Raw genomic sequence first — 26,372 nt, 5'->3', positions numbered from 1 at the left:
CGAAGCCTTGAGTGCAATCTTAAGTGAACTGTGTTAATTAAAGCTAGCTAGTGTATCTCGGGAGAGTGCAATAGTATATTACTGTGATTACTCGGGAGAGATTTACGGTAAGAAAAGTGTTCATGATTGATAGAAGTGTGTTGGTCAATTTGTATGAAGCATAAACAGAAGGGATTCCATCAATAGGGGAAGTCATTACCTTAGCATTTTCTCATTATTGTTTACAACCTTAGCATTCTTAGTTTACAGCTGTTTATTTAATTGCAATTTTAGTTATTTAAGACACCATCAACTGTGATTCAAAAGTTTGGGAAATTGGTTCTCAAGAGTTTAGTGGGTCTAAATATTGTAATTGATAGGTTAACTCTCTGTGGATTCGACCCTAGGCGTAATACTCGGGTTATATTTGCAACGTCCGCATTGTCTTTTTTATAAGACATAGTTGGGCGTGATCAATGATTCTTAGACACATTTTTTGTAACTGATATTCTATCATTATTAATGGCCAACGGTGTGGCTTTTTCAGGTCCAATAATGGATTGCGGGAAGGAGACCCCATTTCACCTTCTCTTTTTGTTATAAGCGTAGAACTACTTTCTACCATGTTAAATAAGATATATAACCACAGAAAGTTCTCGGGTTTCTCAATAAATAGGCGGGGTCCTCAAATAAATCACCTATCATTTACAAATTATCTTGACCTATTCTCTAATGGTAGAAAAAAGTCCCTCAAGTTAGTGATGAAATCCTTGAAGACATATGAATTCACTTCAAAACAGCTAATAAACAAGAACAAAAGCTGCTTTATTTTAGCACCAAAGGCAGGAGTAAGATTTTGTAGTATAGTTGCTAGAATTACTGGTATGCAGCAACAAACCTTTCTAATAAAATACTTGGGATGCCCACCTTTTGTTGGAAGACAGAAGACAACCTATTTCTCAAAGATGATAAGTAAGGTAACAAGTAGTATAAGGGGATGTGAATCAAGATTTTTATTTCCATGAGGGAAGGCTATACTTGTCAGACACATCCTTCTTACCTTGCCGGTTCATTTGTTATCAGCACTACAACCCCCTAAATGAGTGCTAATCAAATTGAAAAGATCCTTGTAAGATTCTTTGGAATTCTGTTGATGGTAAAGATAGATACCACTGGGCGGCATGGTCACAATTATGCTATCCGTATGAGGAATGAGGTGCAAATTTCAGAAGGCTACAGGATGTGGGTAAATCTTTTCTTGCAAAATTATGGTAAAATATCAGGACCGGAAAGTCTCTATGGAAAGATTTTATGCTAGCCAAATATTATCACAGAGGTCACTCAGTGACAAAGTAGCCAGGTAATAGAGCCTCGATATGTTAGATGTAACTTATACAAGATAAGACTAGAGATTAAAGAACATATTGTTTGGATTGTAGGAGAGCGTGAGATATTTAGTTTGACAATTGGCCAATTATTGGAACTCTATTCGATCACTTACTAGTGAACGTCGAACCTAAAGATATCAAAATAAACAAAGTCTGGTGAATGGAGAGTGGCAATAATACATCACCGAGGTAATATGGCTAGAAGCTGTGCAGAACATTTTAAGTAACATGAGCATCGTGATAAGGAGTAGTAAGTCAGACAAAGTTGTATGCACACTAGATAGAAGTGGAGCGATTTCAATATCCTCGACATGGAAATTATTGAGGCAGAAGAAAAACAGCTCCATCATTGATACAAAGATATGGAATAAGGCAATTCCCTTCAATATGGCCTTCCTAACATGGAGAGTAGTCTATGATAAGATGCTCATTGATGAGAGAATATCTAGAATAGGATACTCAATGAGCACAAAACACAACACGAAATTGAGATTTGCTAGCCAAAAATAGTATAGTACAATTATTGTCTCCTCATGGATTGAATTTAATTAATGTTCAAGTAATTTCGGGCTTAAACGCTATTCAGGATGATCAACACTTTGATTTGGAATGATTATGAACTAAAATTAACTATTTAAACTAAAGCAATTAACAATTAATCATAAAGAACTAGAGAGTGGAGTAACAGATTATTATCAGTGCGAGAAATAAGGGGTTTGACATGATAGGTGCAAGACTGCTATCCTGCATTTGACATTGTTATATTTTGCTCTTAAACTAAAGCAATTAACAATTAAATGCATTTGCCTTATTAAAATGCAGGGATTTCAAGAATCCAAAGTTTGAATGTGGCTGGCTAGGAGCTTTAACAAAGAAAGCTCGAAGGTTTAGCAATGTCGATGGAAAAAAGAGAAGAGAAGGGAAGAGAAGAAGAGAGATTATAGGAATATATTATAAATTACTTATTGACAATTTCAGAATGTAATACAATTACTTATATGAAAGGAAGATATTGGCTGCCATGAAAATAGTAGTTGAGCTAGAGCAGAAATGAGATTGAGAAGAGAAGATGTTATTCTGTGAAAATGAGAAAGCTTATGCAATCTCTGTACACAGAGTGTATATATACAGATAAGCTACATTATTAACTAATTTCTTAAAACTTCTAACTAACCGCTAACTACCAAGCTTAACTAACTAAATAATATTAACAACCTACTCACTACTAACTTGACTCTAGTTACATCAGCTTGTTAGCTTTAACTATAGTCAACACTCCCCCTCAAGATGATAGTTGAAAACAAATTCTTCACTCCAAGTCTTTGAAGTAGGTAATCATGTTTTGCCTTTCCTAAGCCTTTCGTAAGGATGTTTGCTAGTTGTTTTTTGGTTGCTAGTTGTTTTTTGGGTGACACATGCTCAGTTTGTATCAGACCCTGCATTATCCGTTCTCTTACAAAATGACAATCTATATCTATATGCTTTATCCTTTTATGAAAAATAGGATTAGCTGCAATTTGGATTGCAGCCTTGCTATCACATATTAGCTTCACTGGCACTTGTGCTTCAACTCCCAACTCTTTGAATAGTCCTACTAACCAGATAATCTCAGTTGTGCAAGAAGCCATACTCGTGAACTCAGCTTCAGCAGAGCTTCTTGACATTGTCCCTTGCTTCTTTGACTTCCATGAGATTAGAGCATCTCCAAACTTTACTAACTACCCTGTTACTGATTTCCTAGTTTGTACACACGCCCCCCAATTTGAGTCACAGTAGGCTAGTAACTGATTGGTGTTCTGATCAGGCATGAACAAGCCCAGACCTGGTGCTTCTTTAACATATCTCACCACTCTAAGGGCAAATTCCGTATGTGAGACCTTTGGTTGTGCATAAACTGACTTAGTACTTGAACAACAAATCCTAAGTCAGGTCGAGTCATAGTGAGATAAAGTAGTCTTACCACAAGTCTCTGATAAGGTCCTGGATCCTTGAGGAGATCCTCTTGAGTGCCCTTCTGAATAGACTTGTCATATTCCTAAGACGTGAGATTTTGGTTGAACTCTAGAGGAGTACCTGCAGGTTTTGCTCCCCCTAACCCTAATTCACCAATAAGTTCTAAGGCATACTTCCTTTGACACATAACAAGTCCTTCTTTGGACCTTGCAAACTCAATGCCAAGAAATAATATCAGTTCTTCCAAGTCTTTCATTTTGAACTTGGTTTGTAAGTCTTTCCTTCTTTGAGTTAGTAGTTGTTGGCTACTGCCTGTAATCAATAGCTCATTGACATATACTAGTATTATAGTGATATGACATCCTGCCTTCTTAGTGAAACGAGAGCAATCATAATGACTTTGTTGAAACCCCATCTGAACTAGAGCTTCTGTTAGCTTTTTTCCCCATTGTCTTGGTGCTTGTTTGAGCCCATACAAGAACTTATGTAGTTTGCAGACCTTCAGATTCTTCCCTATCTGGAAAACCCCTAAGGAAGCTGCATATAGACTTCTTCTAATAGATTACCATTGAGAAAAGCATTATGAATATCCATCTGGTAGATGTATCAATGTTTGGATGTTGCTAGGGTCACTATTGATCTGACTGTCACCATCTTTGCCACAGGGAAGGTTTCTGTATAGTCCAATCCCTCCTTTTGATTATAGCTTTTAGCTACCAATCTAGCTTTATATCTCTCTATCTCCCTTGAAGCTTGGTATTTGATCTTGAATATCCATTTGCAACCACTAGGGATCTTGTTAGGAGGAAGATCAACAACACTCCATGTGAGATTAGCTTCTAGAGCAACAATTTCAAGTTGCATAGCTTCTACCAATTTTGGATCCAAAGCAGCCTCTTTGAAAGTCTGAGGCTCTTTGATAGCAGTATAGGCTGACAGAGCCTGCTTGTAAGGCAGTTTCATAGCAACATAGGACACATATAAAGATATAGGATATGGACAAGATTTGGTCTTGACGAGAATTACATAATCCTGCATCCAAGCAGGTTGCTTCCCTTCTCTAGTAGACCTTCTTAACTCCTAAAGAGGTAGAGTCTCAGAAGGTTGATCATGAGAGTCAGAGGTTGTTGCAGTAAACTCAGTAGGTGAGGAACTGACATTATTGATGTTCTTCATTAGGGGAATAATCAGTGGCATGAGGTAGTTCTTGACACAGAGTAGAAGGATGTGAGGAGGCATCTTGTGAGTAGACCTCTGCACTTGGTAGCAAGTCAAGAATAGGAAATATAGGGGTACCAACATCCTTCATATATTTGAAGGGAAAGAGATGTTCCTGAAATACCACATATCTTCTCACAAATAAGGACTTGGTGTGCAAACTGTAGAGCTTATATCCCTTTTGTATTGAAGAATTACCTAGTAAGACTGCATGAAGAGCTCTTGGTGCAAATTTATTATTCTCCTTTGGACTGAATGCATAGCAAAGACACCCAAAGACTATAAAGTGTGTGAGAGAAGGAGGATGCAAATAGAGCATTTCAAAGGGTGATTTGTTATGTAACACTCTCGAATGTAGCCTGTTAATAAGGTAAACTGCAGTGCTAACACATTCACCCCAGAACTTTAGAGGAACAACTACTTGAAACCTGAGTGATTTGGCCATTTTAAGGATTATTTTGTGTTTTCTCTCTACCACTCCATTATTGTGAGGATTTTAAACACAGGAACTTTGGTGAATAATACCAAGAGAAGAGACCAATTCTTTGAAGTCAGCACTAAAAATATTCACTCCCATTATCAATCCTGAGAGTTTTAGCATTAGTTGAAAAAGAATTATGCACAGTGGTTAAGAAGTTTTTGATGACCATTGTAGCATCAGACTTAGAATTAATTAAGAACAACCAAGTATATCTAGAGTAGTCATCCACAATAGTGACAAAGTATCTTTTTCCATCATATGTAGGTACCTTATAAGGCCCCCAGATATCACAATGTACCAGTTCAAATATTGATTTAGTAGCTGTAGTACTCAATTGAAAGGGTAATTTTGATTGCTTTGCTACAGGGCACACAATACAATGATATGAACTTACACTTTTCAATGCTCTAAGTACATCATGTCTGTTGATTACATCAATAGGAGCATGTCCTAATCTAAGATGCCATAGGTGAGTAGATTCAGCACTAATAGACTCAGAACTAAGGTTAGTTGTGTGTGCACATTTATTTAACAGTTGTGATTTCTGGAGTGAGTTTCCTTTCAGCAGATAGAGTCCATGCTCTTCCTTACCAATCCCCAACACCTGACCATTGTAGAGGTCTTGAAATATGCAGAAATCAGGGAAGAATGCCACTAAGCACTGTAATTCCTTGGTAATTTGAGAAACAAACAATAGATTATACTTAAAGTAAGGTATAAACAACACATCACTTATATTCTGGTCTTTAAGTACTGTAGTGTTTCCTGAGTGTGATACTGTCACTACATTTCCTGTTGGTAATTGAACTGTGCTCTTTGATGTTTTGGTAAAGCCTGATACTTGTTTAACATCTGCAAATTGAATATCATGTCTTTTGAGGCACTTGTGTCTACTATCCAGTTATGATTAAGATACTTGGATAGTAAGGTTATCAGAGTACCTATAGCAGCAGCCTTGGAAGAGGATCACTCCTCAGCACTTTTGTTGAGTAGCTGGACAATCTGTTGATATTGTTATTGTGTGAGATAGGGTGCATGTGGTGGAGGTTGAGAATAAGGAGTGGATTGAGGCATCATATGGTATTGAGGCATAATAACAGGTTGAGACACTATAGAATGATCTCCTCTACCATTTTGACCTGCATGTTGAACTCCAGCCTGCATCTGTGATCCTTCTCCCTGCTGATTGATATCAACACTAGCATGATTAGCATATACACCAGGGGTTCCTCCTTTCTTCTTAGGTTTAAAATCAGTTGGATAGCCAATTAACTTATAACAATTTTCCTTAGTATGGCCTTTGTAGTGGCAATATTCACACTATACTTGATTTCTCCTTTGTTTGAAATTAACTCATGAGTTTGTAGAGGTTCTATTACTATAAAGAGCAGTACTCTCCATTGTCTCAGACACTTGAACTATGTGTGAGAAATTTGCTAAACTCCTTTGACTTTCCTGATCCACCAGTAGAGAGTAGGCCTTGTTGATGCTAGGAATTGGGGACATCATCATAATTTGGCTTCTGGACTATGAGTATGACTCATTTAGGCCCATGAGAAATTGCAGAAGTCTGTATTGTTCAAAGTGCTGAGCATACTTCTTCGATTTTGGAGATGGACATCCAGGGAAGGGCATGAAAGCATCAAACTCATCCCAAAGATTCCTCAGTTTCGAAAAGTAATCAAATATGGTCATGGTTCCTTGAGTCAATGTATGAATTTCTCTATGGAGATAGAGGACTCTTGACCCATTCACTTCATCAAATCTCTCCTTTAGATCCTCTCACACTTTGTGAGTATCAGATGCATACTCTACACTAATTAATAGACCTGGTCTAACTGTATTCATAATCCATAAGAGAACTACAACATTGACTTTCTCCCATTGATCATACAGTTCAGGTGCAAATTTAGATTTAGGAAATCATCCATCCACAAAACCTAGTTTGCTCTTGCCTAGCAAACCAATCCTCATAGATCTACTCCATAAAGCATAGTGATCATAGATCTACTCCACAAAGCATAGTGATCTGATCCGGTTAATTGAATAGAAATTAGAGTACTACGTGGAGTGTCCGTTGGTTGAAGGAAGAGAGGGTGATTCTGATCAATTGTGGAATTATTAACAGTATCAGATATGCCATCATTTGTATTAATGGTAACAAGCTGAATTTCTGACCTAGATTCAACACTTGCAAACCCTAATTTCATGATGCGTCACTCGAAGGAAATTCTACAGGTTTTTTGCAGAATTGAAGCAACACTAGAAATAAAGAGTGAAATTGAGTTCGTGATTGAGCGTAGATTGAGTCTTAAAGCTCTAATACCATGTTGATTGCCATGGAAATGGCAGTTGAGCTAGAGCAGAAATGAGATTGAGAAGAGAAGATGTTATTCTGTGAAAATGAGAAAGCTTATGCAATCTCTGTACACTGAGTGTATATATACAGATAAGCTACATTATTAACTAATTTCTTAAAACTTCTAACTAACCGCTAACTACCAAGCTTAACTAACTAAATAATATTAACAACCTACTCACTACTAACTTGACTCTAGTTACATCAGCTTGTTAGCTTTAACCATAGTTAACAGAAGATTCCTTCTAACAACTTTCCAACTAGCTTTCAACTAACTAACTTCCGGAAATGACTAACTAACCAACAGCTGCTTTATTACTTCTAGCTTACATTTATAACTACTAATAACATCACTAATTATGTAACACTACTGCAAGATGTGAGCGACGACTCCAAGATGTTCACCGTTTTCGCTATCATTCTAGCAGCGATTGAATCTAAGTTAGCAAATAGTAAATCAGATGGGGAGGAAGTTCTTTCAGACCAAAGTGTTCGATGGAAACCCTTAGAGAAATGAACCTGAGTGGATTTTTCTATTCACTTAGTTGACGAATATGGATACTACCAACGAAGTTGCAGATTCAGTATGACTATTCCGATAGGACTGCAGCTCTGATGTTCGACGAAATGCCTCACTACCACTCCAAATTGTTCGATCCTGGTCCATCAACTGCAACAATCATTCTCCGAGGTACCAAAAACCACTTACCTCAGTTGTTTAATGTCATGTCCCATATATAGCTGCTACTCCAATCAGAGGCGGATGTAGCGCATTACCTACGGGTTCAACTGAACCCATAACTTTCGACACAGAGTAAAAATTTATATGTAAAAATTCTTTAAAATTGTAAAAATCGTAGATATGAACCCATAACTTTAAAAATATAATGGGTAACATTAAAATTGAACCCATAGAATTTAAATCCTGGATCCGCCTCTGACTCCAATGTCGTCACTGATGTGCAGTCAAATTCGCATTGTGGAAGGTATAGTGAATACGGGAGTGACATCTTGATTATGGATGGAACCACATTGATGCATATGATTAAATGCTTACAACTTCTGTTTAATCTCGGTGTATATGTTGCGTGTGTTTCCGCCTTTCCCTATGAGATGTGTAAAAATTATTGGGCATTACACGCATCAAACTTTGCACTCAATTTTGCATCCAAGTTATGCACAGCCAAGCCAGAATTATCCATTTTATGTGCAATCAACTATATCCTTAGACCAATCATTCACCAACGTTGTTAGAAGACAACGTCGTTCCGCATATTTGCCTAATTGAGAATATCCGTCCCAATACCAACTCTTACTCCCATATTCAAATTCAGATTTCCAAGAGGTCAGCCCATGACAAGCCCAAAAATATGGACCATAAAAGTCTTTTATCAACCAAACGTCTTCTTCAATAACTTTACCTTTATATATTTTATCCCCGGATATCATGCTGAGAGAACTAAAACACACTAAGAGAAAAATTAGACTTTTATAAAAATAAGAACGTTTAAAAAAAATAAACTTGTAAAGAAAAAAGTAAAAGTCTAATCTAGAAAAATAACTAATTTTAAGTCACCGATAACGGCGTCAAAAGCTTGTTGTGGCCAAACGCACACGCAAGTATACGCGATCGTCAAGTAATAAAGTGACTAAAAGTCGGATGTCGAACTCACGAGGATTTGTGACTAACTATTAACTAAATTAGACTATCCTAATTATCTAAACAAGAATTAAACTAGAAGTATTTGATTATAAACTAATTAAAATATAAGTCTATTAATGCAAATAACTTCCTCTCATACCTCTATTTTGGCTCCTTCAATTTGTCTTGGAAGCCATATAATAAAGTTGCACCATCACATGGCGATAATAGTTTTGATGCGCTTGGGTTATTAGAGAAGCTAAATACCACGGGAGAGGTGCCTGTTTATTTGTGGTATAAATTTGATGTCGAGATTTATCTAATAGAGGGTGTTTTGACAATGGCAATTGGCCTGGGCTTAAAGTCCCTATTTCGCTTTCCCCATGCTCTTATCCACAAAGTGTGCAACAAAGGGAGAAAGTTTTCTATGTGCTGGTTACATATGCTCAAGCCGTCTTTGTGATGGGACATTTTGGATTTGCTGCACAGATTCCATTCAGTCCTACTTGTGCAACAGATGTACAACTTCATGCTGTTGAAACTGATGTGGAGCAAAATACGATGCTTCTTCTTCGTCATATGCCAGACCCATTTGTCCAGAAACATGGAGATGAACTCCTTGCTACTGTCAAGCTTATTGTCCCCGCTGATGACTTTTGATGTAAAGGTGTGCATACAACTGGTAAAAACATTTGGCTTCCTGATTATTGGCAAGCTTTAATGGAACATCATTATATCTGTTGTTGGTACTTTTTACTCTTCAAATTGTATTGGGAAAAAACTGAGTTTATATTAAAAGATAATGTGGCATGACACGTGGATTAGTTAAATGGTCAAAGCGCAGCAATTGACTAAGAGGCACGGATGGAAACAGCCACGGGAAGAAGAATTTAAATAGGCACGAGACGACGTATAGATACGAGTCTCGTACCAATTTAAATTATCTACAGCCAACGGATAGAAGGCATTGAAAGCAAAGATCTGGTGACAGAAAGGAGTCCAAATTCATTATTAAATACTTGATACGTTATGAAGTCGGTATTTAATAGGAATGATTGTATAACGGCTTATTTAATATCATTTATTACTCATGATTATATCATTAAAGTTGAAGCTTCATTCCTTTACCTAGAATTATATATAAAAGGAAGAAGTATCATCATTTGTAAGGACACGGAATACTATTGAGAATTTATTGAAATATACATCTATTTGATTCTTTACCATTGTTCTCAAAAGTATTTTATTTTTGTCTCCTGATTATCAGTAACCCGAATTTCTTTTTAGCTTTGACCAAAGACTCAGATTTTTGGTTAAACAAATTGGTTCCGTTACCGGGAATCTGATAATCTTTCCTTTTAAGCTACATCTTATCTATTGGCGTCACCATGTCAAACAACAACGCCGACAACAATAGTAACAACACATTGGGAAACCATGAGAATCAAATACATCAAAATCAAGATAACGTGGTTCCCTCTCCTCTAAATTCACCACGTCAATCTCGTGAAGGCACTCCTGTTACTGAATCCCGTGCTGATCAACAAGAGCAATCTGAACATTTTGAAGGAGTTACAACTGAAGCTTTGCAAAAGCTAATTGATGCACAGGTCGGCAAAGCTCTTCAGGCACTTGTTAGTCGATTGCCTGTTGCGCCACCTACACCAACTCCTAATAATAATACATTGAAGAACCCCCGTTCTGGTCTTGATAATTCTGGAAACGGAGCAACCCCCAGTGAACCACAAGAAGGGGGACCAGGTAATTTAAATAATTCGTATTTGCAAAATTTAGCACTAACCTTGCAGAAACAGCTTAAGGAACAAAATGAGCGTATTGAACAAATTCCTGGAGTTCCACCTGTAATAAAAGGAGTAGACATGGACAAATACTCACAACAACCATGGAAGCCTAGTGTTGCTCCCCTTCCAATTCCGAAAAAGTTCAAAATGCCTGACATCCCGAAATATGATGGTACTACAGACCCACGTGACCACGTAACTGCATTTACAACCGGCGTAAAAGGCAACGACTTGACCAAACAAGAAATTGAATCAGTATTGGTCAAGAAATTTGGAGAAACACTCACCAAGGGTGCATTAACCTGGTATTCTCTTTTATCTGAAAATTCTATTAATTCTTTTGTTGAGCTTGCAGATTCTTTTATTAAAGCACATTCGGGAGCACAAAAGGTTGAGAAAAGGATGGAAGATATTTTTAAAATCAAACAAGGGGATTCGGAGTTGCTTAGAAACTTCGTTGATAGATTCCAGCGTGAAAGAATGACTCTACCTCGTGTGCCTGACAATTGGGCTGCTATAGCTTTTGCAAGTAATTTAAATGACAAAAGTTTTGAAGCCACGAGACGACTCAAAGAAAGTCTTAGAGAATTTCCTGCAACCAAATGGAATGATGTTTACAATAGGTATAGCACGAAGCTGCGAATCAAAGAAGATACCGTACCTAAGCTCCATCATGAAGAAAGGGGCGGTACCCGAAGGTCAGAAACCGAAAAAAGATCAGGTAAAAACAGGTACGATCCATATATGGGACCCGCAGGAAAGGACCCACGGTCGAAACAAGATAGCCAGCAATATGATCAAAAATCAAGGAATCGGGATTCTGGCTCTTCTTCAAAGTTCAGGAATGATCGGAACAGACAAGAATCACGAGATGGTGACAGGAGTTTAAAGGCACGATTCGGTGGATATAATTTTAATGTCTCTACCTCCGAGCTCGTAGCTGTTTTAAGAAGCATGGGAGATAAGGTACGGTGGCCAAAAGAGATGCGGTCAAATCCAAGTAGACGCAATCCGGATCATTGGTGCGAATTTCACAACGATCACGGGCACAAAACTTCAGAATGCAGATTCCTGCAGAGTGAAGTGGATCATTTATTAAAGCAAGGGTACCTCACTGAGTTATTTAGTGAGAAAGGAAAACAAGCTTATATGAAAAACAGACAAGAGCCACCACAACCTCCTTCACCCAAAAGGACAGTGAATGTCATAAGCGGGGGAGAGGACATTCACGGCGTAACCTATACAGCCTCCAACAAGGTTTCTAAGGTAACAATTACACACGGGAAACAGGTGCGGCAGGTCCTTGAAAATGAAAGTATTTCATTCGATGACGCAGATACCGAATGAGTAACAACTCCACATAATGACGCACTGGTAATATCTTTACTTGTACATGATACTAATGTAAAACGATTTTTGATTGATCCAGAGAGTTCTGTAAACATTATATTACTAAGGGTACTACGAGAAATGCAAGTTGAAGACAAAATGATACCCAAGGCGCACGCCTTGTCAGGCTTTGACAATTCAAGTGTAGTAACAAAAGGTGAGGTATTTCTAACAACTTTTGCTATGGGTGTTGTGAAGGAAACTAAATTTCAGGTAGTTGATATGGAAATGGCCTACAATATGATCATGGGGAGACCATGGATACACGATATGGACGTTGTCCCATCAACTCTACATCAGGTTATTAAATTCCCATCACCATGGGGAATTTGCCAAATTCGTGGGGATCAGCAGATGGCTAAAAGTGTCAACGCTGTAACAAGTACGAGCGCCGAGAATAAAAAAAAAGTAGCAATTACAGGAAACAGTTGAAGGTAAAAAAGATCAAACTTCAACTGAACAGGAAAAGACGGATTTGGACTCAAGACCTGACACAATTCAAGAACCTGAAGAAAATGAAAGCATCAAAACGACAATTGAAGAGCTTGAAGCAGTGATGTTATTTGATCAATGGCCTGAACGGAAGGTTTATGTCGGGGCCAATATAAGCACGAACATGCGAGGTATGATAATCGAATTTTTAAAAGCTAACTTAGACTGCTTTGCTTGGTCCCACGCAGACATGACAGGTATTCCACCAAATGTGGTAACTCACAAACTCAATGAGGACCCCTCTTTCACACCAATAAAGCAAAAGAAACGGAAACAAGGTACTTTCAAGAACCAGGTGATTCAGGAGGAAGTCCAAAAGTTATTAAAAATCGGATCAATCCGTGAGATCAAAGCAATAGAAGAAATCCCGGATATACTTACTAATAAAAAGGAAGTACAAAGATTAATGGGAAGAATTGCAGCTTTGGGGAGATTTATTTCCAAATCCTCGGAAAGGTGTTTTAAGTTTTTCTCTGCACTTAAAAAGCAAGATCATTTTGAATGGAATGAAGATTGTCAACAAGCTCTTAGAAATTTGAAAGCTTATTTGTCAAAACCACTGTTGTTGGCAAAACCGAAGGTGGGGGAAAAACTTTTCATTTATCTGGCCGTGTCTGAAGTCGCAGTAAGTGCTGTTTTAGTACGCGAGGACCAAGGTAAACAATCTCCTATTTATTATGTAAGTAAGTCCTTATTGGAAGCTGAGACACGATACCCACAGCTAGAAAAATTAGCATTAGCTTTGATCATGGCATCTAGAAAGTTAAGACCTTATTTTCAATGTCATCCCATTGTAGTTGTTACTGCTTTTCCACTTCGAAATATTTTGCATAAACACGAACTTTCAGAAAGATTAGCAAAATGGGCTATAGAACTAAGTGAGTATGAAGTTATTTATCAACCCAGGACCGCTATAAAGTCTCAAGTACTAGCTGATTTTGTGGCTGATTTTAGCCAGGGGATACATTTAGAAGCAGAAAAAGAATTATTAGTTTTTAATGGTGCGAACCCGGGGACTTGGGTTTTATACGCTGACGGTTCATCTAATGTAAAAGGGGCAGGCTTAGGAATAGTCCTCGTACCACCTGTGGGTGAGACCATTAGACAGGCTATAAAATGTCATTCTATAACTAAGAATGAAGCAGAGTATGAGGCTGTAATTGCAGGTTTAGAATTGGCACGAGAACTCGGCATAACAAAGATTATAATCAAGAGTGATTCTCAACTCGTGGTTAATCAGATGCTGGGGACTTATACAGCCAGAGAGTCACGAATGCAAGAATACCTCGCAAAGGTATAGGAGTTAATAAAGCAATTCCAAACTTGGAAAGTAGTGCAGATCCCAAGAGATGAGAATGTAGAGGCAGATGCTTTAGCTAACCTTGCATCCGCAGCAGACATGGAAAACAATACAGATGCTTCAGTCATACATCTATTTCATTCCGTTCTTGAACCTGATAAAAACGAGGTAAATTTTAATCATCTAACATGGGATTGGAGAAATGAAATTATTGCCTTTTTACAGCACGGAACCATGCCTAATGACAAAGGAAAGGCTTACGCGCTTCGCAAAAAAGCTGCACGATATTGTTTATATCAAGGTAATCTTTATCGAAAGATGTTCGGCGGACCACTAGCAAGGTGTCTCGGTCCCTCTCAAACCGAATATGTCATGAGAGAAGTACATGAAGGACATTGTGGGAATCACGCAGGAGGACGATCACTGGTAAGAACGTTAATTCGCACAGGATATTATTGGCCTAAGATGGAAGAAGAGGCAACCAGTTTCGTGTCCAAATGTGATAAATGTCAAAGGTACGGCAATAATATGCACAGACCAACTGAGTTACTACATCCTGTTTTAGCCCCTTGGCCCTTTATGAAATGGGGAATGGATATCGTAGGTCCACTTCCACAAGCAAAAGGTCAGGTAAAATTTCTACTTGTACTTACAGATTATTTCACTAAATGGGTGGAAGCAGGGGCATTTAAACAGGTACGAGAAAAAGAAGTTAAAGACTTCATATGGCGAAATATAATATGCCACTTTGGAGTACCAAAGGAGATCGTGTGTGACAATGGACCACAATTTATTGGAGCACAAGTTACAGAATTTCTTCGAAGTTGGCAGATCAAAAGAATAACGTCTACGCCATATCATCCAGTGGGGAATGGACAAGCAGAATCAACTAACAAAGTTATTATTAATAACTTGAAAAAGAGGTTACAAGATTCAAAAGGTAATTGGCCTGAGGTGTTACCTGGAGTACTATGGGCTTATCGTACAACGACCAAAACAGGCACTGGAGAAACACCATTTTCGATGGTTTATGGTACGGAAGCCTTAATTCCAGTTGAAATAGGTGAGCCAAGCACACGATACGATCAGGCAACGGAGGAATCTAATAATGAAGAGATGCGGGTTAGCCTAGATTTACTTGAAGGAAGAAGAGAAGCTGCTTTGATAAGAATGGCAGCACAAAAGCAAGTAATAGAACGATATTACAATAGGAAAGCATGCCTCAGATTTTTCAAAATTGGGGACTTCGTGCTTAAAAAGGTGTTCCAATCTGCAAAAGCTGCTAACTCAGGAAAGCTAAGTCCAACATGGGATGGACCATACAAAGTCCGTGGCATTGCGGGAAAAGGAGCATACCAGTTGGAAACAATGGATGGTAAAGTTTTACCCTCACATTGGAATGCTGTCCACTTAAAAAGATATTACTTTTAAGAAAGTAACTACGGTCAGGTATCATCATGTTAAAATTTCTCTCTTGGTTTATTAATATTTTACTAACGATTTTAGATGCTAGGCAAAATATCCTAACTCGTGCCAAATGATGAGTCACAACCTGCAAGGCAAAATAGAGTATTCTTAAATTCCTAGCCCAGGGTTACAATTAATCTGATGGAAATACACACGAGTTAGGCAGTCTTCATCTATAATCGCACCGTCGAGTCCCGTATATCTTTCTGTTTCGGGAAAAGGGCCAAAGTAAAAGAAATAAACAAGTGCTCGAGGCTTCATACTTCATCGCTCAAACACTTGGGGGACTACATATTATACACAGATATGTGTAGAGAAAGAAACAGATACGAGTATCGAACAAAAATCGGCTACAAAGAAGCAAGTGTTGAGAAAAAGTTACGAAGTCTTCAGCATTCATGAGAACAACAGAGTCATCTCTCAAACTCATAAACAAAGTCACCTCTCAAACCCTTCTTAACATGTAAAGATAGGGTCATGACTATGTACTGAAACATGTTATGAAGAAAAACCTTGTTTATTTTATGTTATTTACAAATCTGTTACAAGAAAAACAGTTACGAGAAAGTTGTAGATGTATTGTAATACATGTAACAGTCAAACACTTGTTAAAAGTTTATGAATAAAAACTTGCCAAAGTTGTTTCATATAAAATGTGTGTTTTCCTATTACTTTCATCGTATTATAACACCATTATGAAGTTGAGACGTCTTCTTCATTAAGTGTCGATAAAATAAAAGGGCCCTCTTTTATAAGCCTCATGTTAATAAGTCATGAAAAGTATCATAAAGCATTTTCAAAGGATAAAAATGCTAAACTATTCTATAAGTCCTAAATAAGTAAGGTAAAGGCAAGAATAGAACACATTGCAGTACTAACAAAACTTCTTAATATAATTAAAAAGACTAAGTAGAAACTTAGTCAATAAAAGTTTATACAAGTGCCCCATTATGATAACTGGGGACTTTCACCAAAAAATTCCTTAAAAACTAAGGGATAAAACCATCATTCAATTGAAGGGGTTAGCACATCAGAAGTTGCAATATTTATTTCACTTTCAGCCACAGGCACGGTGGCAACTTCTGAAGAAGCAGCAACAAGAACGATTTCAGCAGAGCTTGAGATGTTAGGATCAATGAGAGAAACAAGAGTTAGGGAAGCTTCAACTTCCACAGACTGGGTCATAGAAGTTTCACCCTCTGAAGCTGGAATTGCAACATTTTCAGCTGAAGCAGGAATTGTAATCCCAATTGCTGCAGTATGCACTTCTTCATTTAAAAGTTCTTCTGTTCCAGGAACTTCAAGTGCAGGAGAAGGAGTATCAGCAGACTGTTGGCTTTTCTCGATGGTATCTATGACTTTGGCCAGTTCAGACTGCAAGTCAAAACCTTCTTGAGCAGTTTCCGTCAAAGCATCACGACGAGATTTCAGGAAAGCCCAACTCACTTCTATGTTAAAATTTTCCTCTAGAAGTCCATATTCCTTTTCCCACATAGCAAGATCGTTTTTTAAGATTTGATATTCAGCTAAATGGGAATCAAGGGAAGCTTCAAGAGAAGCATGAGAACTCTTCAAGGCATAAATCTCGTCAGAAGAAGTCTGTAAGTCAGCCTGAGCTTGAGTCAAGCTTTGCACTAACTCTCCTGCATATTCTTCCTTCCTAGCCAAAAGTGCCTTCAGCTCTCTAACTTCTTCACTAGCCCTGGATAATTGTTCTGACAAAGAGCATTCCAAAAGCTCTTTGTCTCTTTTCAATTGGCTTGAAGAGGCTTTGACAGTTGCCAGTTCAGAAGTTAAACCACGGTTTTGCTGCTCCAGAAGATTTTTATCTTCTTGCAACTCCTCTATGGTCCCTTGAGCATTCTCGAACTGCTCCTTCCAATTGGTTGCTTCAAGCTGGGCTCCCCTAGCTATTTCCTCGGCCTCGTGGATAGTCTTTTCAGACTCACGAGCTCTTCTTTCCAGTAGGGAAATTCTTCCCATTAATTCCGTGCCAATAAGGTTAGCCTACAGAGGTAAGTCATGGAAATGAGAGATTGAAGATAATTTAAAAAAAACTTGTTGGTAAAAATACCTTCAAAGTAGAATGAACTACGTCATTCATCAGAGTTAAGCAGCTATGGCTCTCCATCTTCTTCTTCTCGATATCTCCAATTAGAGGTTCGAGCCAAACATCGGCTCTGTCGGTCTTCCTCAAGAGGCTATGATTGGCAGGAACCTCCAAAGTAACACTTCTCATAGTCATACTTCCACTGCTAGAACCTGTCTCTGTATGATGAACAGAGGGAAGAGGAGCAGTGGAAGGAATGGAAGGAAAAGATGTAGAAACCAACACAGGAGCGGAAGCAGGTGCGGTAGAAACAACCAAGGGAACGGATATAGGAGCGGTAGAGACTGGCAAAAGAACGGAAGTCGTCAAAACTGGTAACGAGATACTTACGGCTGGCAGAGGAATGGAGGAAATAGGAACAAATGAGGAAAGAGGAGCTTCATCAAAAACAGGGTCGAGCTCGCCACTCCCGAAACCACTGTCAAAAAGATGCTGAATTGATTCATCATTATCTCTTGGTTCGGTGTCCTCATCAGATTGAATCAAAACAGGCTCGGTGGCGGAGGTACGAGCAGGAGTGTTTTCAATTTCATCATCAATGATTATTCGTCTCCTGACCCTCGGCCTGGTAATTAGGGAGGTACTCTCCTCTTCTTCTTTAGAACTTTCCTTTGTAGCTTTCCTTTTAGGCAGCAAGGCTCGAGCCTTATCCAAATCAAGAGCAGCATTCGCAGACATGCGAATGGCCATAGCTACTTCAGCCGTCATTCCTCTAATGCCAAATCCTGATTAAAGGATGGATATACATGATTAAAGTTGAGGAAAAAATGCTTAACATGTAAAAGAAATTTTATATAAAAGGGGGGATACCATGTGTTTTGACTTTCCAGCCATGTAAGGAAGAAATTAATTTCCAAGTTCTCTGCTCCCTAGAAGCAATCTTCAAAAGTGAGTCTACCCAACCACGAAAGTTGGGAATAGGTTCCACATCTCCCATGGTTGCTACAAAAAAACAAGAAGGGACGAGATTAAAAAACAACTTTCTTTTGAAATTCTCAAAAGTAGGTACGGTAAATAAAAGGAAACCTACGTTCAAAATTCCACTTCTCAGGGAAGGGAATATTTGTTTCGCCAATCAAGTCCATTGTACGGACAACAACGTAACGGATATACCATCCACGATCTTTGTCATCCTCAGGATTTACCAAAACTTTTTTGCTCCTTGCAGTTAAGGTAAAAACCCATGGTGTATTAAGTTAGGATGGTATAGATGAATGAGGTGAGAAAAGGTGAAATTGACATTGGCCTTGGAAGATAAATATCTCAAACAAGCCACTGTTCTCCACACCAATGGACCGATTTGGGCCAAACAAATTGTAAAGAAACGACAAAAATCGAGAATAACTGGGTCAATCGGAGGATTGAAACCTAAAGTGAAGGGGTAAGTGTAAACAGAAGAATACCCACTTCTAAAAGAGGAAATTCTTTGATTTGGGGAAGGAATTGACATTCGGAGACTATCCTTCCAGTTACAATCTCTTCTTATGGTGGGGATTGTAAGCTCGGTTACTATTGTTGGGTAAGTATCGGCTCTTTCTAAATTTTTAATTTGTTTTTGAAGAGACGTTTTGTCACTTTCAAAAGACAAATCTCCGGGAACTATATCATCAACTGAGGGTTCTTGAGAAGGATCAAGAATTTCCCTACTCTTAGAAGAAGGGGCTTTTGGGATAGAACTCCTTGAAGAAGAACCAGAGGAGCCGCCTCGCGTAGATTCTAACCATGTTCGAAGCCTACCTCCTCCGCCTCTTCTGTGTCTAACAGGGGCATTGGGGAATTGATCTAGAATTGGAACTTTTTTACGGTTAGGGTTTGAAGAAGACATTGTTAAGAAGGAAGTATGTGCTGAAGATTTGTGAAGAAGACAAAGGAGGACAAAGTTATGTGTAAAATGGGAACCGTCAACTTTTTAAGTGTAATGATGAAAAGCCTATAATAAAGGCAGCTATCACTTCGTAAATAGTGAGAGTGAAGAAGTCTCGAAAAAGAGTATGAATAGTGGAATCAATTAGAAAATGACACATGGGCAGAACATTAAATGGAAAAGACTGATGAGACGTTAGTACTGTCATGAGCATTAATTGTGGTAAAAATTCCTTTTACATGAAGATCCACTTCCCAATTATTTAATTGATAAAAAAATGGAAAGTGGGGGACTATCTGTATTGGGAAAAAACTGAGTTTATATTAAAAGATGATGTGACATGACACATGGATTAGTTAAATGGTCAAAGCGCAGCAATTGACTAAGAGGCACGGATGGAAACAGCCACGGGAAGAAGAATTTAAATGGGCACGAGACGACGTATAGATACGAGTCTCGTACCAATTTAAATTATCTACAGCCAACGGATAGAAGGCATTGAAAGCAAAGATCTGGAGACAGAAAGGAGTCCAAATTCATTATTAAATACTTGATACATTATGAAATCGGTATTTAATAGGAATGATTGTATAACGCCTTATTTAATATCATTTATTACTCATGATTATATCATTAAAGCTGAGGCTTCATTCCTTTACCTAGAATTATCTATAAAAGGAAGAAGTATCATCATTTGTAAGGACACGGAATACTATTGAGAATTTATTAAAATATACATCTATTTGATCCTTTACCATTGTTCTCAAAAGTATTTTATTTTTGTCTCCTGATTATCAGTAACCCGAATTTCTTTTTAGCTTTGACCAAAGACTCAGATTTTTGGTTAAACACAAATATGGACAGAAGTGAGAATTCACATTTCAATGTTCACATATTTGACCTCACTGCTATTGAGATTAATTATCCATATAGAAGTCAAGGTAATGCTAAATTAAATGCCATTAGTCAGGGTCTATCTTACGGAAAGGACAAAATAGTTGTGTTAGCAAAGATAAGGATGGTGTGAGCTCTGTTGAAATTTTGGTTGTGATTCAGTGTGGGAGTGCTGTTGCTAGGTTTACTTTCTGGCAATCCAATTCATTGATGTTGACTGCAATAATAACCAATTTCCATGGGCAGCAGCAGTTCCCTTATTATACTGAAAATCTGCGTGGACAAGCTGTTGTCAAGGACAAGAAGAAGCAATTTTGTCCACTTAAGTGGGAGCATTACTCCAACCGTGGTTTCATAAATGGTGTTTGTGAGACTTTAGGCGATTGGGACTACCCTGTTGCATTTGTTATGGAACTTGAGAGAACAACGACTTGGATATCCTGTCCCATCCTTGAATCTATTTGGTCGCAGTCTCTCATTCTCTGTATGCAGTTTGGTGATGCGAAAACAATCTAAAATAGCATGTGTTTCACGACAAATAGTGTTTAAAGTAGGGCGACTAGTGTGGTTGTAATTTGTGAAGAAATGAGAAACCGCAACGCTAATGTTGCTATGAACTATGTTTGATACAGCGCAGTGTTTTCAATCCAGCTAAAGTGACAAGATTATTGTAGGGGAATTTCAGGTAGCTGGTCAGGCGCACTTTCAATTGGGGCCTCGTGGCAATTTTATACAGACAATAGATGCTATCAGTAAGGTGCACAAGTTCTCTTCCCTGGCCCCTCAGTAACACTAGAAGTATGTGCCTCATGTTCTTGGTCTTCCAATTGTCAAATATAGTATGCAAGACCAAGAGAATAGGTGGTGTTTCTGGAGGCGACAAGGTTGGATTAGCTTTCTTTGTTGCTGCAACTGCTATTCCCTCGTACCAGATCGATCGCTCAGTGAAAATTATACTAGAACAGGAAATTGACATAATAACCACTGGATATCAACGAAGCTTTCTTGAAAAATACATGCTGGAAGAGCAGTTGTTCAAAGCTAGTTATATACCAAGCGAAGGAGATGATGCGGCTTTTCTTCTGAGCAAATCTCATGAAGTTTCATGTTTCTGCTAATCAAAAGGATGTTCGCCAAATTTTTAAAGGTGTGGCACTTGTGTTCGATATGAGCTTTTAATGGAATCTCCCAGTTGTGATACCATCTACGGTAGAGAGTAACATCGTCGTTAAGGGAATCTAATGGAGCTTTATCTTTGCCCCAAAGCTCCACAATAGCTAGTTGTTATTAGTGCTAGCTACATAAGTCTTGACATGGGATCGGTCTGGTGTTGTTGTGGCTCAGAGATGACCTTGGATGAATTTGCACATGCTATTTTTGATATGATACTTGATGATATGATCCTCGATGATGTTGGTGCACTTCTTGGATTGACGAATGAGACATGGTCGATATTAGGTATTTATATGTTTATTCATAACTTATGTTTTGTTGGGGTGTTCTTTGAGCAATATAATGTATCTGGCCAGGTTGATTTCCCTCCATCATTGACTATGTAAGTCAAGTTGCTCATGATGCTATAAGTGAATATGGGTCCCGTTAAAATACTCGAAACTATTTTCAAATCACTGAGACACTGGATCAACAAAAGATTATTTCATTACCATGACAATTTGAGTTGAGGTATCACGCCTCGAATCTAGGCTTGGATGTAACACGATGCCCGGTGCCTAACTACATGTGACCTAGCAAACCAAGTAGCTGGCTGAATCAACATGTGATATCATAACATACTAAATGCGAAATATAAACCAGCACATGCAGATACACTGAAAGTTTGAATGATATAAGTCAAGTGCGAAAACACTAATACAATTCTGAAACATTTCTGTAGCCAACATTGCTTAACATGAAAAACTCGCGACTCTGTCTAACTGGGACTCTAGCCTATGAAGCCTCTAATGACGTACTGAAAACACTGCATGTTTGTAAATAATGAAACACTGTAAAATAATGATAATGCCCTGAAAGAATTGGGGCTCACCAATAGGGGTACGAGAATCCTAGCGCTCTGAATCGCCAACCTATAAATCATTACATGCATCGTGAGATGCAAGCCCCGGGTGAAAGGGACATCAGTACATTTGAATTGCACTAGTATGTAAAGCAACTAAAAGAAAGAACGGTAAATACTGAAACTGAAACTGAACTGATAACTGATAAATGAACAAGGAAGTAAGGATATAATACTCCCTCTTCTGAGTGATGAACCGCCTGTTTATGTGAATAAATAAACTACGGCCTCAGGTCCAATATATATCTACATAAGCTATGACCTGGGGCCCAATTATATGTATACATAATTGCGGCTTCAGGACCAAAGATGCAGAAAGCATAAACTATGGCCCTAAGCCCAAACATGCATAAAGTATAAACTATGGCCTCATGCCCAAATACAAGTGTCCAACATTCAAGGATTTAAAATTAGGGATTGAGAATCATACTACGATACATGATACTGAAATAGTGAACCATACTCAGTTACATGATACTAGAATGCTGAATAGAACTAGAATGAGACATGTATTCACGAACGGATTACGAGAATTGAAGCTTCAACTGTTTATGGAGTGCTGAGTAATCTAGACTGAGACTCACGGGCGTCAATCATAAGTCTATATTGATTACGCATTGAGCTGACAATGTTTGGAATGAAAGTCATGAATGAATTATGAAGAAAGAGAATAGAAGTTCTGCAACTATTCAAGGAACTAAGCTTAATTACATTTTAGAGGCAATTAGTAACGTTATAAAAGAAACATAGTGTAGGAAGAATCATTAATATTCCCAAACATATATAGTTAACCTCGCATACCTTTACTCTAGTCCTTTTAAGCATATCACAATGTTCGTCGCCTCTTTCAACGATAATCTATGTCAATATATATCAAGAGGAACCAATATTCGCACTAATGCTCATGTTTTAGTCACCGAGGCATTGTATCAAACACCTTATGGTGTAAAGCTTCATTGCCCTTGTAATGGTGTTTTCTTCACTCAATTCTTATTCTACTACTTCTAGGTGATTCTACAATTCCAAATAGATGTAACTAACACAATTTCTCATCGCCCAAATGTTTACATCAATCTTAAGTCATATGATTCTTTTTATCACCCCTATTTACTATTCTCCCAAGAACTCATCAATTTACAACTATAAATGATTAGGGAGTAAAAACATTATCTTTTTGAAGTTTGATCCTCTTGAGGAAGAAATAAAAGTGGCTCGGATAAACATCGTCGGCGCGGGACATCATCATAGGCGCCAAAATAACAGTGCAAGACGCCATCATAGGCACCAAAACTACACGGCCTTACATTGTTAGGTGCGCTAAAGTTAGTGCTCTAATGCACTGTCTAAGGCTGTGAGTTTTCATGGCATTGCATTATCTAAGGCTGAAAGGCAAACCTTCCATAAACTTAGTTGGTTCTAGAGGTGGCAAAATGGTTCAAAGAAAACAGTTAATCACCCATATTATCCACTAAAAAATGGGTTGAATAATGAACTTTTTAGAAGCGGGTCAAATATGGATAAGAACCATATTATCCATTTAGAAAATGGATAACCAATGAGTATCCAATGGATAACCAATGAGTCTAACTTTTATATTTGTGAAGCCTCAAATTGGGGGTTCCTCAAGTTAGGGAGACTAAGAATTCTCCCAAAAGTGATCATATACAAGAAGTCATGGATCCGCCGGTTAACCCGTTTTTTTATCCGTATTAAATATGGGTCGGGTCGGATAATTGATCCGTTTTTTCATTACTCGTTTTTTACCCGAACCATATATATCTGACCCGACCCGCCCGTTTGTCACTCCTAGTTAGTTCTATCGAATCTTATGCACCTCACTCTCCGTCTTGATTCCAAAACAACTATTTCCACCCATACTCATCCCCATAGGACTTCACTTGTCTAAAATGTCACTTTGTATATATGCAGGAAAAATTAAAGAAGCACAAATCATCAGGACAGATATTTAGCAATATCACTTGTAGGTGTAACGTCATTATTTTTAACGTCAAGTAAAACCTCTTTTCTTGCCATATTGAGTGCAGAATCATCCGAGCTTCTCAAGAATGTGTACGCTTGGCTATGAATAAAAGAGAGGAGGAATTTGAAGCACTGTACAGGCAGCGCTCCTTGATCTTACAGCATTTTTGCACAAGTATAAAAAGCTGCTATACATTTTGCTGGTGTAAGACATCTTAACTGCTCAAAGTCCCAACTTCACTAGTTTTAAATATACTTGCTTATGATAAATGAGATAGCTGCTAATCTATTTTGCTGTCCAAGTTCTCTTTTGTATAAACTGAAACTATATATATTGCCGATACCTTTGTCTCAATGTTTCGGTTATTGTTTTTGCAACTATATATATTGCCTTGTGGTCAGAGTTATGTTATATTTTTTCTGCAAGAAAATGAACCCGTAGTGCTATATAAAAAATAAACAATTCAATAGTGTAAATTTACTGAATTCTACTTTGGAGCATATTTAGTTTAGTAAATACAAAAAATGCACTCATAAACAACTGTGCAAAATAAATAAAATTGCAAAGTAAGGAGCAAGGACTGAGCTTACTCTCTACATTACTAATTAATGAATAGATAAACACCAAAAGAAAAGAAAGGCAAAAAATCCAGGGAATCATTCTTTGCTTCAATCATGAGGAGGGAAAGGAGTTGGCTCAATCCAAATGGAGGATTTTGGTTGGCCCATGAATTTGTAATAATTTGAACTTGAGAAAGCTCCATTGACAGTGTAATCGAAAGAGTAATATTTGCGACTAGCCAAACAATAGAAAACGCCCCTGTTGTTATCATGTAATACGGGAAAATATATCTTGTTTCCTAACCCCCGTGAAATGCAAGGTTTCAAGTAGGAAGCTCCAAAGCTCACAAAGAGTGTTTTATTATTCAAACTTGTTATTTGTTTCCTCTCCAAGACTCCTCCATTCATGTTGTACCTCCAAACCTCGACTTTTCCTTCTTCATGAATGAGAAATACAGCTAATATTCCTCCATTATCAACCTCTTCTGCTATGTAAATCTGGGATAATGACCTTCTTTTTCAACGCAGCAAGGACTTTCCATAAAATTCCCAAGTAGGTGTCTCTAAAGCTGAGATTTCCTTGATACTTAGTATTCCCAGATTTCCATTATCACCCAATACCCATATAGTATTGTTTTTGAAAAATATAGGATTAGTGCACCCGAATAACATAAACGATCTTGGATTATTTATATATCTATGATACGTCCATCTACTCTCTCCAACTTTGATGATGCATACCTGGTTGGAAAATATATCAAAACCAACGACAAAACAAAAACAATCCGATGATGAGTCTGGGGGACACGAAAATGTCCAAGCAGAGAAAGCATTATCTGTCTCCTCTAGTAGATCAGGGAGTTCAATTATTTCATTGCTTTTGGTATTGAAAAAGAACATGCCACGGTTGTCATGACTCATGATGAGCAACCAGTTAGCTTTTGAGCTCCGAATTCGGGAACCCCTTAATTTTGGGATATCCATCTTGTGAGTTATGGCATTGTACACTGATTCAAAGAATTCTACAATGTCGGTTTCTGCATTTAATCTCATCAAATAAGGCCACAGGGAATCATATACCGGAGGTGGGAGTGGAGGCAACAGGGACGGGTAACGCCATCTTTTACAAACAGCACGGAAAGCAATATAATCGCCAGCGATGAGACGTGATGATATTGATGTGAGTATGTCTGTTGGAACACCATCAGACCACAATTCATGTTAGAAAATAATAAACAATATTGGCTTTGAGGCGTGAAAATCGATTGTCCTTAAAGAGTTATCGTCTGTATACTAATTTAGGGAAAATACAAAACGATTCTCTTTAGGATACAACAAAGCCTACAATAACACTTGTGATTTTCTATCTCATTTCGTTGTAATTCTTGTGTATTTATAGGCAACCAACAGACCTTTTCA

General features: G+C 38.0%; 1 long non-coding RNA gene across 1 annotated transcript; it reads left to right on the top strand.

The window, feature by feature from the left end:
* Positions 1–556: 556 nt before the first annotated feature.
* On the top strand, positions 557–2,529 carry LOC142179772 (uncharacterized). Its single transcript, XR_012708296.1, has 2 exons — positions 557–1,339; positions 2,190–2,529. It is a non-coding gene; the product is annotated as an uncharacterized LOC142179772 (long non-coding RNA).
* Positions 2,530–26,372: the final 23,843 nt, after the last annotated feature.

This window comes from Nicotiana tabacum, chromosome 1, assembly GCF_000715075.1.
Source record: "Nicotiana tabacum cultivar K326 chromosome 1, ASM71507v2, whole genome shotgun sequence".
Lineage (NCBI taxonomy): Eukaryota > Viridiplantae > Streptophyta > Magnoliopsida > Solanales > Solanaceae > Nicotiana > Nicotiana tabacum.
The sequence above is the reverse complement of the archived record's forward strand: the minus strand, read 5'-3'. Positions and strand labels throughout refer to the sequence as shown.